Raw genomic sequence first — 16,207 nt, 5'->3', positions numbered from 1 at the left:
CCAACTAAACCATGAATTACTGCGATAACAAAGTCTAATCAAACATGCACACACAAGTCTAATAGCAACCCACATCTATAACAAAGTATGAAAGTAGGAAAATGTAGCTTGAATTTCGAGGTGTTACATGATACCGTAAACATGACGCACATTGATAATCTTCGACTTTGCAAGATCTCTTATGTCGGATTTCCTCACGGTAGAGCGGTTAAGCTCAGAGCTAATCGAACATGCACACACAAGTCTAATAACAACTCACATATACTGAAAGTAGGAAAATGTAGCTTGAATTTCGAGGTGTTACATGATACCATAAACATGACGCACATTGATAATCTTCGACTTTGCAAGATCGCTTATGTCGAATTTCCTCACGGTATTCACTCATCACTCATTAAAACACAGGGTGAATAAAATATACGTAAAGATAAAAAAAGTAAGACTCTCATCGGCTCGCATATGAGATTAGAATGCACATGCAATCTAACGTGAGAACAACTTAATATCAACAAAGCATAACCATCAAACAAGGTGTTAGGGTGCAAACCCTTGTCCCACATTGGTAGAATAAAGATGGAAGATCATCTTTATAAGTGTCTACAAAATATGTACGAGACCTTTTGGGAAGGAGCCCAAGAGTAAATCCATGAGAGCTTGGCGCAAAGTGGACAATATCATACTATTATGAATTGTGGACACAGATGCACCAGAGACCCAACACGGGATATTCACGCTTCCGCATAACAAGTGGTATCAGATCCCAGGGTTCGGCTTGGGCTAGACACGAGGATGCATCAGCAGGCCCAAGACTTGAAGTTGTACACTGTAAGGTATGGAACTCCTAGCTCGGGGTAAATCCTCGAGCAAGCCCGATCTAGGGCTAAATGGATGAAAGGCGTCATAGGTCTTGTGGGACAAAGACCATTTGTGTACTAGAACTGTTGATTAGGTGGACACTTATCAGGTTGGGTGCCACGGGTCTGGTGGGTCGTTTCCAGGTTGGATGCCAGAGACCGTTTGTGTTCTAGGACTTCTGAAGTGACGGACCTGGTCCCAATCCAGGGTATATTGGATGCAGGGGATGTTCAATATGCATGTGTAACAAATTCCCAAGAAGGGCATAAGGACATCCTAGTTTAGGAGCATGTGAGGGCACTCACTTGACCAGGCTGTGACATATGGTGTAAGACATGGCTCGTAGTAACATGGTGTGTCGGCTAAGGGAAGGTTATCAAGACTTGTGATGTTTCGGGTGTCTAGAATTGGGGCTGTAGAGTGTGGGAGTCCTCCATAGAGGTCAAGGTCCGAGTCAAGATGATGTTCCTTGGTTTGAGGGGAGGATTGTTAGGGTGCAAACTCATGTCCCACATCGGTAGAATAAAGATGAAAGCTCATCTTTATAAGTGTCTACAAAATATAATAGTACGAGGCCTTTTTGGAAGGAGCCCAAGAGTAAATCTATGAGGACTTGGCCCAAAGCGGACAATATCGTACTATTATGGATTATGGACACAGATGCAGCAGAGGCCCAACACGAGATATTTCACGCTTCCGCACAACACAAGGACCATTGTACATGCAAAGAATTTACAAAGGTAGCTAGGGGTTATGGGAATAAAGTGGTTGCGCATAGCACTTTTGGCGAATGTGAGTCGCATACCAAAATCATTAAAATGATACAATGTAACATTAATCTCAATAACCAACTACATAGATGATCTTAAACAAAGATAACTCATATGGGAAAAACAATGTCCATTACAATTATCCATTAGACGTACTCTAGCAAAATTATTTTTTCTTTTCTTTACTGTCTATATTGCAAATATTGAATATAGATATGAGAGATATTGATAATTGCATTGATCGGAAAACTTGAGTTACACCATACAAGTTACAAGCTATATATACATGAGCATGCTATCGTATATACGGAAGGAAATATTAACAGCTATAATATTTACACTTATATGGAAGGAAGGGATTGAGGCCTTAATTAATGGCATGGCAGGAAACGGCTAGCTAACGGCTAGCAAGAGTAGTGGCTAATACCCCCCCTCAAGTTGGAGCGTGAAGGTTCGAAACGCCCAACTTGGTTAGAAGCGTTTCAAAGGAAATACGGCCAAGAGCTTTGGTGAAAATATCGGCAAGTTGATGCTTTGTATGAACATATTTGGTCGTAATGGTGCCGTTGAGTATCGCGTCCCGTACAAAGTGACAGTCAACCTCAATATGCTTTGTGCGTTCGTGAAAAACGGGATTTCGTGCAATATGAAGGGCTGATTGACTGTCGCAATGTAATTGAATGGGTTGTTCGTGAGATATACCAAGAAAACCAAGTAACCCTTTGAGCCATTTAAGTTCACACGTTGTATGGGCCATGGCACGATATTCGGCTTCAGCCGAGGAAAGAGAGACCGTTGCTTGCTTCTTTGTTTTCCATGAGATAGGAGATGATCCAAGGAAGACGATGTATGCGGAAATGGACCGTCGAGTATTGGGACAACTGGCATAATCGGCGTCGCAATAGGCATTAAGGCGAAGGATGCTATCGGAACGAAGAAGAATACCTTGTCCGGGGGAATTCTTTATATATTTGACGACTTGGAGTGCGACATTCCAATGGTCCTTCGTTGGGGCATGCATAAATTGGGCCAAGATATGAACTGAATATATGAGTTCTGGTCGTGTAATGGAAAGATAGACGAGGCGGCCCACAAGGCGACGATATGGTTGTGGGTCGGATAAGGGATCTCCGGTGGATAAACCCAATTGATGGTTTGGCTCCATAGTAACAGATGCAGGTTTAGACCCAAGTAAACCGGCTTCAGTAAGGATGTCGAGAGCGTACTTTCGTTGGGAGATGAATATCCCAGTGTTGTTGCGAGCAATTTCGAGGCCTAGGAAGTATTTCAGGACCCCAAGATCTTTCATGTGAAAGCACGTGCTTAAGTAGGCCTTGAATTGAGCTATTAACTTTGAATTGTTGCCGCAAGTTACCAAATCATCAACGTAAACAAGAACGTGTACCTCGGTGTCGGGTCGAGTAATGGAGAACAACGAGTGATCATATGGACATTGTTGGAATCCATATTTGATGAGTGCGGAAGCGAGCTTGGCATACCAACATCGAGGAGCTTGACGAAGCCTGATGGTATCAAGCTATACCTCGCAAGTGCACGATTTTATCGTTGTACACTGTTAAGGGTCGATCCCACAAGGAGTTGAGAAGATTACTAATTGTTCTAATCCTATCGTTTAGCTAAGTCAACAATAAGGGATGAAGGTTATACTAAAACTACCAACAACAAGGTAAAACGACTAAATAAAGAAATAAGAGAAAGAGCAAGATAAAATAAATAGATGGAAATCAAATAATTTAAAAGCCTAAGACTCGGTTCTCCCCAAACAATTCGTAATTCCACACAATCAAACCTCTAGGCTAATCACAAGGGTAGTTAGGTGAGGAGGTGACGACTCTAATTCGCCTAAGACCCCCCTCTCGGGTTCGAAATAGGACACTAGTGCTACCCACCAACCCCCCTCTCGGGTTCGAAGGTCGGAATCCCTAACTCAATACCCGACTACCCCAAAAACATGCATTATTCCCAAGGTAGTCCAATATTTGCTAAGGTCATTAAGCCCCGTCAATTCCCGGGTCATCCCACTCCCTCTCTCGAGGGTCGATTTCAAACGCTAGATTAGAGGTGTCCTACCCCGGTTCTCCCTTTCGGTCTCAACCAAGGTCAACAATAGGGTCAAATTATGGGTATCCAAATCACAACCTAACCAACTCTCGTTGGTGGTCAAGGGTCGTAAGTCAACACTACCCAAAAGTCAACCCATAAACCAAGTCAATCCTCTAACCTACCCTCACCAATTTCCCCAAATAATTAGCCTTTATGAAATTCAATTAATGGAATTACTCATGTTGGGTCAAACCGAGCCCTAGTGGAGGACTACTCACTAATCATGGTCCTAATTGCAAAATAAACAATAAAGATGGAAACTTTGGTCACAAACATGGTGGGAAGATGAAATTCACTACTAAACATGCAACAATCTAACAATAGGTGTAAGGAAAGATGATTTAATCTAATGACAAGAGTGATTAAACCTAAAGACACAATCTTTAACCAAATCAACTCAAAGATTAAGTCTTTGAGGACAACTACCCAAGGATGAACAAATGAAAGAGAAACAAAGGAAAGAAGAACAATGAAAAGATGAACAATGATGAAATTAACAACAACAAACAACAACACCAACAATTTTAACATAAACAATCAACAAACATAAAAGATGAACAAAAATGTAAACAAATGAAAATAAGGAGAGAATTAATACCAACAAAATACTGAAAGAGGAATTTGGATAGAAATAATAAAGAAGGAAATCCTTCAATCTTCTTACAAACCCAAATTCAATCACTAATTGATTGAAGAACTTCTCTAATTAAGGAAAGATTAACAAAGAGATTAAGAAAGTTTAAAGCTTGAAAGGGTAAAAATTCTGGATCTAGGGTTGTGTGTACAAAAGGGTTTAAGAGGGGGTATTTATAGGCTTGTACAAGATTAGGAAGAAAAAGGAAGAAAAGCCCAAATCCCGTCTTTCTTTGTTTTTGCGGTCCACCTAAGCAGGTGGTCTTACCGGTAAAACCGTGCAAGATTTAAAAATAGCTGGCATTTGTGTTTTGCTTGGGCGGTTGTCGGCCTGCCGCAAAACACCTTCTTCAGGACTTCTTCTTCTTCTTCAAGGTGCGTAATGCCGGTTGACCGGCTGCCGGTGCTCCTACCGGCAGCGAGGCCAAGCTTGTTTTTCACCAATTTCTTCAATTAAAGCCAATTGCTGTGCTTTACCGGTGGGCCGGTTGCCGGCCTGCCGGCAAAGCACTTTCTTCAGCTTCTCTTCAACTTCTCAAGTAATTTGCTGGGGTGTGTTCTGCCGGTGGGACTTGGACCGCCGCCTGCCGCAAAAACACACAAACACTCTTCATTTCTTCACCTCTTCTTCATGTAAAGGCAATGGGGTGCCTTTCTTGCCCCAATTCCTCCATACTTGGGCCGTTTCCTACAAAAGGACACACAAGGTAACAAGTACGGGCGTTGGGCACAAAATGCAAGGAAAAACACCCGAAACCGACTCGATACGAGTCGGTATGCATAAAAGAAAGAGGGAATTGGAAGTAAAATAATCGTATATCAAACCTCCCCACACTTAAACCTTACTCGTCCCCGAGTAAGTCCTTAAAAAAAATGTACAAAACACCATTATGATAGATATGGAGAGTGGATGCACAATATAAGCATCACCCAACTAAACTACTACTAAAGCCGATCGAGTATTAGCGCACTCAACGCCCCTTCAACTCACAATTTGACACCCATGAGGAGAGAGTGCCCTATTGCAAGGCAAGTCGGGTCTTGCTACAAAACTTTTGACACATTCATCATGAAAGCACGTAATCAACAAATAGAATGCATCTAACAAAATGACCCACTTTCCTCATCTAAGTGGTCGGATTTTTCAAACAACAAAACATGGTCTCGGTCGAGTACTGTCTCGGGAGTGCCAATTGAGGTGCCAACCCCCTAAATGTGACAAAAGCAACCCTTGTGTGACCAATGCTCAAGAAACAAATTCAAGAGCGGGGAAAGGGAAGAGAGGCGAGTCCGCCGAGAATTACAAAACCGACACAAGATTCAACCAAAGGACCCATGACTAAGGAGACCAAGGCAACGACATCCTCACGGTTTTCACTCGTCACTCAATGAAAGAACAAGGTGATTTTTGTGACAAAAAGTAACCAAAATCACTCAACTAACTCGACTAGCGAAAACGTGCCCGCAATCTAATGTGTAACACCGTCCTATGTCCAATGAAATGCAAACAAAGGGAAAAATGCACAAAACATGAAGCAAGGGTTACAATGGGGCTAAGGAGAAGGTCGAAACGGGATTGGTGCAAGCACCGTTTGGACATGTGGGGTTCAAATCAAGAATCGTCGACACATCACATCCCATCTCTTATTGCAACACATGAGACACGTCTATGCCCTAACATAGCATTGATGACCAAAACCATGCAAAAATTGCATAAACCCAACTCAAGTAGGAAAAATTTGATAAAACTCCTTTTATTTCAACAAATGGTAACGTCTACACCGTAACAACGACTCGGTTTCCCAAGTTATGCAAAAATTGTGTAAACCCGACTCATTTTGGAAAAACATCAATTTGCCCCTTTTTATTTAGCAACGGCTTTTTCTACCCCTTTAAATGATGAGTAGGGGTGTTGCTTGCCTTTTTCTTTTTCTTGACAACAAACAAATATATACAACACAACTAACTCATTTTTTTTTGGATTTTTCATGACTTTTTTTTTCACTTTTCTATTTTGTTTTTCATTCCTTTTTCAAAACCTCTTATTTATATAAAATGCCAAATCATACCAAATTCCGACCCAAACGGAGATGTATACTATCCGCCACTATGCCCCAAATCACCTCCTACAACACAACTACAAAAAAAAAACGACCAATTCTTGATTAAGGAAGGGTGGTTATGGAATGTAGCTATTTTAGTGGGTTTGCCAAATGAAAAGGCTAAGCTCAAAGGGGGTGAATCAAAAAGGGAAACAATGTAGGAAATAAAACAAGGCTATTTGGCTATGTGAGGTTCATATAAACTGATTTTTGCTTCAAATCATATGCACAAAAATGTAATGCAATTTCATGATCTAAGGACGATGCGACACACTTGTGCGTAGTGATGTGACACGCCTCGCGAGGAGGCCTACTCTCAAACCTAGATGAGGGCGGGGTATGGATGTACCCACCCTAGGAGGCTCTACCCTTACCTTTGAGTAGCTAAGTCGAGCCAAAGGTCTAGTCTACGGCCCTAGGTCTCACAAGGTTGGTCTAAACTCTTTGGTCAAGCCCTCCTTCCTCGGCTAACTAAGAGGCCACGGGCGCGAGTCACGAGGAGGGGAAAGGCACTATTGGACACATTAGTTCATCATGGGGGTACTTGGTTCCCTTCCTTTGACCATGTTCTTCCTTAAAAGCTTATTTACAAACTCAATGCAAAAGAAAGAAATGCAACAAGTATTTACATGTGAACAAATGCATGCGGAAATTCAAGCAAACATGAAATGAAACGTGCAACAAATTGGCTAAACCTAGCAGCACATCAACACCAAAATTCCAAACGGTCTCCCAAGGAGACACCCAAAGCAACAAAATTCCCATCCTCCTTCAAAATATCAAAGATACCAAAAAGAAAGAATAGTAAAAGGAGCAATAGATAGGAAGGATTATACCAAGCGGTCTTCTAGCTCCTTTTTGCCTCAAGTGGTCAATGTGCCAAGCCAAAAGGTTAGACAAAACATATATATACAATGCAATTTTTTGAATTTTTCAAAAATTTTTCGATTTTTAGGCATTTTCTCTAATTTATAAACATTTACAAATATAAACAAATATGCACAAGAGTGGATATTTCCCTCCCCACACTTGAGATGTACATTGTCCTCAATGGACAAAAGCATAGGGAGTGAATAAGGAAAAGAAATGAACATATTTTTTTTGATTTTTGATTTTTCAAAGGGAAAATAACATATTTTTGTGATTTCGTGGTTTTGAAAAATTAAAAAGACATATGGAAAAAAATGTGTGGAGGGAATTCAAATTAAAAGCATGTTTTTTTTTTAGGCCCTCCCCACACTTATTTATAGACATGGGAGGGCATATTAGTGAAATAAATTAACATGTTTTTGGTTTTTTGGTCATTTTTTCAATTTTTAGTTGGTTTTTATTTTGAAAATGCAATGCATGCTCTATTCTATATGCTAAATTGAAATGACAATGCAAATTATGCTAAGTGAATGCAATTACTAAATGTGACAATATATTACAAAATTGAAATCTAATGCAATCCTATATGAATGCAACTAAATGAATTATCAACTAAATGCATGCGAAAAATGTAAACATTAATGAGAAATTTGGATAAAAGGGAGAGATCGTACTTGTCATTTGGATTGATTTTTGAGGAGCATACCAAATGCTTTGGATTGAAAAGGGAGGATAAAAAAAAACATCAATTCGGGGACTAAGACCCCATCTCATCATCATCATCTTCATCATTGTTATCTCCGGTATTAATATCGGAGCCTTGAATCAAATCATCGGGGTTGAAGGTGAAATTACCTCCACTACCGCCGACACCCGGAAAACCACCCGTGAAATCACCACTCATATTCATCACGCCGCTATCTCCTCCCGTGAAACCACCACCGGATCCCGACGCACCCGCGTCACTAGCAAAATAGGGCCGAACTCCCCCAAACCATTGGGCCTCATGCCCCTCCGGTCTAGACTCGGGCATAGGCGGGAAAACGGGTCGCGCAAAGTAGTCCGGTTGGAGGTTAAGACCTCCGCGGACCATACTCCCATCCTCTCTCGAGTAGTTCCCATCGGGCCAAGTGAAGTAGGAGGGGTGAGGGTGCTCATAACCCACGTATTCCCGACGACAAAAATCATCATAGATGGGATAAGTACCGGTAGCTTGATCATAATATATCCGGTCCAACTTTCTCCCCAAAACGTCCCTCTCACTAGCGGCTTTTGCCGTGGCAATGTCCATCCTCTCCATCCACTCGGTGAGGGAAGGTGGCAAGGGAGGAGGGGTCGAGGAGGACGCCTCACCTTGTTAAAAGTGCCACGGTGGAGGTTGATGAGTTTGAGGTGCGGCGTATCGTAGGGAGGAGGGAGTGTCGCGTCTACGGTCCCTAGAATAAACCCGTGGAATAATGGGAGGAGGTTGGTCGGCGGGAGGGTCTTCTTCAATATCAAGGAGATAAGACTCCTTGTCCTTTTCAATTTTTACCGCGGTAACATTTGGAAGCCGGATGGAGTTCTTGTGATTGATTTGCCAATATTCAAGGCCGTCGTTGGGGTTCTCTTTGAGCCACTCAAGCTTTGTAGTCAAGTAGTGCTTTGTCAAGTAAGTGTCCCCGGGTATCCAATTCATCGTGGAAAGGTCAACCGGACGGTCCATGTTGCGGGCAATTCGGGTGATCATGCCACCCACATGTATCGGGGTTCTATGCCCCGGAGAACTAGCAATCTTGGATAGATTAAGGGCTAGGTAGTGAGCCACATTAATTCGGAAGGGGGTGGGTTTCGTGAACAAGTAGGACCCCAAAATTTCAAGCTCGTGGGTCCTAAACACCCATGGCTCATCTACCGCAAGAACGGTGCACCCCATACATCTATGCCACACCCGAATGACGGGATTGTGGCAACTCATCGCGGGCCTTTTTACCCCAGGTTGATCATCAAGGCCCGAAATCGCCTTCCATACACGGGAATAGTGAAAGTCAATGGGCGGGGTGTGCGATGTCGCATTTTCCAGCCCAAAAATTTGAGCCAACCGACCCAAAGTGATGTTGTGTTCACGGTTCATTAGTCTAAAACTAAGAGTGGCCACCATCCCCGTTTGCCGGTGCTTGGTAATCTTAAGACTACTCAAAAATTCCCATGTAATTCGGGGGTAAGTGTATTCATGCATGGAAAATATGCCCCTCATACCACACCCCGTAAACAAAGCTTCCGTCTCCCCAGCAATCCCAAGGGTACACAAAGACGGATGATGAAGAAATTTAGTAGGGGCGAGGGGACGATTTTTAAAGAGAATAAACTTACCCTTCTGCGTAGGTGTGGTAAACTCGACAGTGGGAAAGTCCGGATCGGGGTATGTATCGGTTGCGGCCCGAGCAATCAATGCCTCTTGGTCCCTTGCTATGTCGGCCCTTGTTCTTCTTCCCGACATCTTGATGATTGGAGTAGATTGGTGAAGGTTTGAGGGAGTTTGATTGAGTTTTAATGGAGTTAGGGTTGAAAAGGGGGAAAAATAATGGAGGATTGAAGAAGGAAGAAAGAAGAAATGAAATGAGAAAAGGGGTTTCACGGGTTTTAATTTTGCGTCTGATGACGCGTTTTGCCGGTTGGCGAACCGGCAACCGGTCTGCCGGTAAAACGCACTCCCCCTTTTTCTATTTTTCGATTTTCTCCTTCAAGATTTTTGTCCTCGCTGCCGGTGGACCAACCGGCTGCCGGTCCACCGGCAAAACACTCTCCTCAATTAAATCTCCCATATACCAGGTGTGTTATGCCGGTGAGCCGGTTGCCGGCCTACCGGCAAAACACACTCCTTAGTCAAAAATCCAACTTCCCAGCTTAAAGTATGAGTGTTTTACCGGTGGGCGGTCGGCCGCCGCAAAACACTCCTCTTCACCAATTCTTCAAATATTTTTTTTCAAGTCACATGTATGTTATGCCGGTGAGCCGGCTGCCGACCAACCGGTATAACACACTCTCAATCATCAATTCTTCTTCTTTTTCATCTTGACAGGTGTGCTATGCCGGTGAGCCGGCTGCCGACCTACCGGCAAAACACACCCTTACTTCAATTTGTCAAAATTTTGTTTGGTCTCGCTGCCGGTGGACCAGCCGGCTGCCGGTCCACCGGCAAAACACAACACACAGCTATTTTTTCGTTGTGTTCTTCAAATTTACTCAATTTTTCTTCAACTCAACTTTGAGCTTTTTCATTGACCCCGGGATTCTTGTTTTCCGCAACTACTCCGACGCATGATGCCGGGATTTCGGGTCAACGAAAATAAATACTTGTGTTCTTCAAAAGTGACCTCCGTCACCAATCCAAATAGACAAAATACGATTCCAAATTTCTCACTACTAGTCTAGGATGCAAATTATATACAAAGATGCATGGGTTGCCTCCCATGAAGCGCCCTTGTTTTATGTCGTAGGCTCGACGGAGTTATGAATGACAATCAATAATTTTGAAGGTAGGTAGCAATGGAGCTCACACTCTTGATGATAGGGGTTCCGGCAATGTAGTGCTTTAGCCGTTGTCCATTTACCTTGAATGTTTGGTCTCCATCGGATACCTCAACCGACCCATAGGGGAAAGCTCGGACCACGGTGAAAGGCCCCGACCACTTTGACTTTAGTTTTCCCGAAAATAGCTTGAACCTTGAGTTAAAGAGGAGAACCAAGTCCCCCTCCTTGAATTCCCTCCTTATAATAGCCTTGTCATGGAATCGCTTGGTCTTTTCCTTGTACAACCTAGAGCTCTCATAAGCCTCTAGTCGAAATTCTTCAAGCTCATTGAGGTCAAGTAGCCGCTTCGCCGCCCGCTCTTCAAGTCAAAGTTAAGTCGTCGGATGGCCCAATGTGCCTTGTGCTCCAACTCAACCGGTAAATGACAAGGCTTACAGACACCAACCGGAACGGTGAAGTTCCTATTGGTGTTTTGAAAGCGGTCCGGTAAGCCCACAATGCATCATTGAGCTTGGTAGACCAATCTTTCCTTGACCGGCTCACGGTCTTTTCAAGGATCATCTTGATTTCACGGTTAGAGATTTCGGCTTGGCCGTTAGCTTGTGGGTGATAGGCAAGGCTCCGCCTATGTTGCACCCCATGCTTCTTGAGTAAAGCATCAAGAGTCCTCTCCCGGAAATGAGTACCACGGTCACTTATCACAATTCGTGGAACTCCAAACCGTGGGAATATGATTGTCTCCATGAGTTTGGTTACTGATTTTGCGTCACAAGTCTTTGTTGGAATTGCTTCAACCCATTTGCTCACGTAGTCCACCGCAACAAGAATATACTCATTCCCATTTGATGAGGGAAAAGGGCCTTGATAGTCAATGCCCCATACATCGAATACCTCCACCTCAAGTATGTAGTTCATTGGCATTTCATGCCTCTTTGAAATGTTACCACTTCTTTGACACTTGTCACACTTCTTGACGTAGGTGGCCACATCGTGAAATAGGGAAGGCCAAAAGAATCCACATTGGAGCACCCTCGCGGCGGTTTTTCGTGAACTACCATGCCCTCCACTTGGCATGTCATGGCAATGAGAGATTATGGGTTGGACTTCTTCATTGGGGATGCATCTTCTAATTATCCCGTCGGCACAAGCTTTGTAGAGGCACGGTTCTTCCCAAAAATATTGCTTAAGGTCATGGAAGAATTTCTTTCTCTTATGGGAATCATAACCGTGTGGGATGACCCCGGATACCAAATAGTTTACATAGTCCGCGTACCACGGGGTATCCATCAAAGCTAGTGCGAATAGTTGATCATCCGGTAATGTGTCATCAATTGGCAATCCATCTTTATCCTTGACATGGAGTAGCCGAGAAAGATGATCGGCTACCACATTTTCTACACCTTTCTTGTCTCTAATCTCGATATCGAACTCTTGCAACAATAGTATCCACCGAATCAAGCGGGGCTTTGACTCCTTCTTGATTAGCAAGTGTCTCAACGCCGTGTGATCGGTGTGCACAATTACCTTAGAGCCCACCAAATAAGAACGAAACTTGTTCATGGCATATATGACCGCCAAAAGCTCCTTTTCGGTGGTAGTGTAATGTGATTGAGCTTCATCCAAAGTCTTGCTTGCATAATATATGGCATGGAGTTTACCATTCTTCTTTTGTCCTAGCACCGCCCCCACCGCCACATCACTAGCATCGCACATCAACTCAAAAGGTTCTCCCCAAGTGGGAGGTTGCATGATTGGAGCGGTGATGAGAGCTTCCTTCAACCTATTGAATGCATCCAAACACTCATTAGTAAATTCAAACGGCACATCTTTTCCAAGCAACAAAGTTAAAGGACGGGCAATCAAAGAAAAATCCTTAATGAATCTCCGGTAAAAACCGGCATGCCCAAGAAAACTCCTAATTCCTTTTACATTAGTGGGAGGGGGTAGTGTTTTGATCACTTCAATCTTGGCTTGATCAACTTCCAAGCCCTTACTTGACACTACATGACCCAAAACAACCCCGGATGTCACCATGAAATGACATTTCTCCCAATTCAAGACTAGACCACTCTCTTGACATCTTTTCAAGACCTTACCCAAATTAGCTAGACATCCATCAAATGAGGTGCCTACGACCGAGAAGTCGTCCATAAACACCTCCATGATATTCTCAACATATTCGGAAAATATAGCTAGCATGCATCTTTGAAATGTGGCCGGCGCATTGCAAAGCCCAAAGGGCATGCGCCTATAAGCAAAGGTGCCGAATGGGCACGTGAATGTGGTCTTTTCTTGGTCATTAGGGTGAATCGGGATTTGGAAAAACCCCGAAAACCCATCAAGGTAGCAAAAGTGAGAATGTTGGGCAAGTCTTTCCAACATTTGGTCAAGGAAAGGGAGGGGGAAATGGTCTTTCCTAGTTGCCTTGTTGAGGCGCCTATAGTCTATACACATTCTCCACCCGGTAGTGACTCTTGTTGGAATTAGTTCATTCTTATCATTGGTGACTACCGTGACCCCGCCCTTCTTTGGCACAACATGCATCGGGCTCACCCATGCACTATCGGAGATAGGGTAAATTATGCTTGCATCATAGAGCTTCAACACCTCCTTCCTAACCACTTCTTTCATAGCGGGGTTAAGGCGGCGTTGAGGCTCAATGGAAGATGCACTCTCATCCTCCAAATGAATGCGATGGGTGCAAAAGAAGGGCTAATCCCCTTGATATCATCAATTGAGTACCCAATGACATCTTTGTATTTTCTCACAACATCAAGTAATTTTTGAAGTTCGGTGTCATTGAGTGCACTATTGACAATAATAGGGTAAGTATCATTAGGGCCAAGGAAAGCATGTTTAAGAGTAGAAGGAAGAGGTTTCAACTCCACTTGAGGAGGCGTAGATCTCTCCTCCTTTTTACCATCTCCTCTCAAGCTTTCAAATTCTTTGTCCGGGTCTTCTTCAATTGTTGCTTCCATAGCTAAAGCATACTCCCGGTGCTCCTTGCAATCCTTTACCTTGCCCTCAAGGAACCCTTGCAAACCCTTGTCTTCATCAAATTTCTTCATATCAACCCATTCTTCTACCACATAAATCATATAACAAGACTTTTCTTCCGAAGGCTCTTTCATAGCCTTGTTCAAGGAGAATTCAACCTTATCTTCACCCACTTGCAAAGAAAGCTTCCCATTCTTCACATCAATCATAGCACCCCCCGTAGCAAGGCAAGGGCGCCCCAATATGATGGGAATATTTGAGTCTTCGGGGATGTCCATTACATAGAAATCACATGGAAATGCAAGTTTCCCCACCTTGAGTGGGACATCCTCCACAAGACCAATAGGGTATCTTACCGACCTATCCGCAAGTTGGAGAGAAACCCTTGTTGGTGAAAGCTCATAACCTTTCAACTTCTTAAAAATTTTGAGGGGCATAAGACTAATGCTAGCCCCCAAATCACACAAAGCCCTCTCAATGTGCACGGTCCCAATCTTACAAGGTATGGAAAAACTCCCCGGGTCTTCAAGCTTTTGAGGAGCTTCATTCATGAGAATTGCACTACACTCCTTGGATAAGCTCACCGTAGTTGTTGGGCTCAAAGAGTTTTTGTTTGAGATAAGCTCCTTCAAGAACTTGCCATAGCTTGGAATCTCCTTCACGGCATCAATGAAAGGCATGGTAATGTTGATACCCTTCATCATATCCATGAACTTCCCATACTTTTGTTCAAGTTTGGCTCTTGCCAATCTTTGTGGAAAGGGGACCGGTGGTACATAAGTTCTTACCACTTGTTGTTGAGGCTCTTCAATTACCCTTGTTGGTTCATCAATCACTCTTGGAGTTTCCACAACAATTTCCACAAGCTCATCTTTTCCCTCCTTTTCTTCAATTACCTTAGGAGGTTCAACCACAACTTGAGGTTCAATGACATTACCCGGTCTACTACTCTTCCTTTTCTTGACAAATTCCCGGTCTTCCAAATCTCTACCACTCCTCAAGTGAATAGCATTCATGGTTTTCGGATTTTCCTCGGTTTTACCCGGGAATTTACCTTGGGAGGCTTGTAGTTGGCTCATTTGGGTAGCCAATTGGGAGATTTGGTTGTCCGTCATCCGTTGAGAAGCTTGCATTTGGGTCCTAAGTTGGTTGATGGATGAGGTTGTCTCGTCATGTTTTTGAGTGGAATGGTTGATGAATTGTGTTTGAGTATTGACAAGTTGGTTTTGTGAAGTCATCAATTGTTCCATCATGAGTTCCAAGCTTGACTTTGGTTGGGTGTTTTGTTGGAAAGGTTGGGTGGTTTGTTGGAAAGGTTGGGTGGTTTGTTGGAAAGGTGGGTTGGTCGGTGGGTTGAGTGGTTGAAATTGTTGTTGCCTTGGTTGGAAGGTTCTCCCTTGGAAACCCGGTGGACCTTGATTAAATGTTGTGTTTTGTTTTTGAGTTTGGAAGTTTGGTTGTTGTGAATTTTGTTGGAAGGTTGGGTTTTGGACATTTTGAGAGCCATAGGAGAAGTTTGGGTGGGCTCTCAATCCCGGGTGATATTGGTTGTTGTTAAATGCTTGCTTGGCCGGACTAGACTCCCATATCCCGTTCACTTGCTCCATACAACTTCCATCTCCAACCACCAAGGGACACTCATTGGGTGGGTGTCCTTGGTCTCCACAAAGCTCACAACTATAGACTTGGTTCCTCATAGAAGAATTGCTAGATGTTTTGCTTGAGCTCATCAAGGCAACTTGTTGCTTAAGCTCTTCTATCATCTCTTTCACTTCCACATTGTTGGCCGATTCGACCGTTGACTTCCCTTTCCTTTTGTGCCTATCATTGTTCCAATGAAAGGTACGAGAAGCCATTTCTTCAATAAGTTCTTTTGCCGTCTTGTGATCTATCTTATCCAAAGCTCCCTTCCCCGAGCCGGAATCAAGGTTCATCTTCATATCATTGTTTAACCCTTCATAGAAATTGTTGATGAGCTCATCATCTCCAATACCGTGGTGAGGACATAGCCTTTGGAGGCCCTTGTATCTCTCCCATGCTTCATAAAGGGTCTCATCTTCTTGTTGGGTGAACCCTTGGAGCTCACTCTTAATTCTTGCGGTTCGTTGGGGTGGGAAATACTTGTTGAGAAAAGCCTTAGAGACATCGTCCCAAGTCCGAAGAGAGTCGGGTTCACAACTTTTAAGCCATTCCTTGGCACTTCCCCTCAAAGAGTAAGGGAAAAGCCTAAGGCGTACGGCATCTTCCGTGACTCCATTGGCCTTGAACATGTCACAACTATCCAAGAACTCGTTGAGATGCTCGTTGGGGTTTTCGGTGGCTCCCCCTCCGAATTGATTCCCT

The 16,207-nt window shown here is 43.4% G+C and overlaps 1 non-coding gene across 1 annotated transcript; it reads left to right on the top strand.

Moving 5' to 3' along the window:
• The first annotated feature begins 15,853 nt into the window (after window positions 1-15,853).
• LOC141658125 (small nucleolar RNA R71) lies at window positions 15,854-15,960 on the top strand. The gene has a single exon (XR_012549029.1). It is a non-coding gene; the product is annotated as a small nucleolar RNA R71 (small nucleolar RNA).
• The last annotated feature ends 247 nt before the right edge of the window (window positions 15,961-16,207 follow it).

Source organism: Silene latifolia, chromosome 5 (genome assembly GCF_048544455.1).
Source record: "Silene latifolia isolate original U9 population chromosome 5, ASM4854445v1, whole genome shotgun sequence".
Taxonomy (NCBI): Eukaryota; Viridiplantae; Streptophyta; class Magnoliopsida; order Caryophyllales; family Caryophyllaceae; genus Silene; species Silene latifolia.
This window is presented reverse-complemented; position numbering and strand designations above follow the sequence as displayed.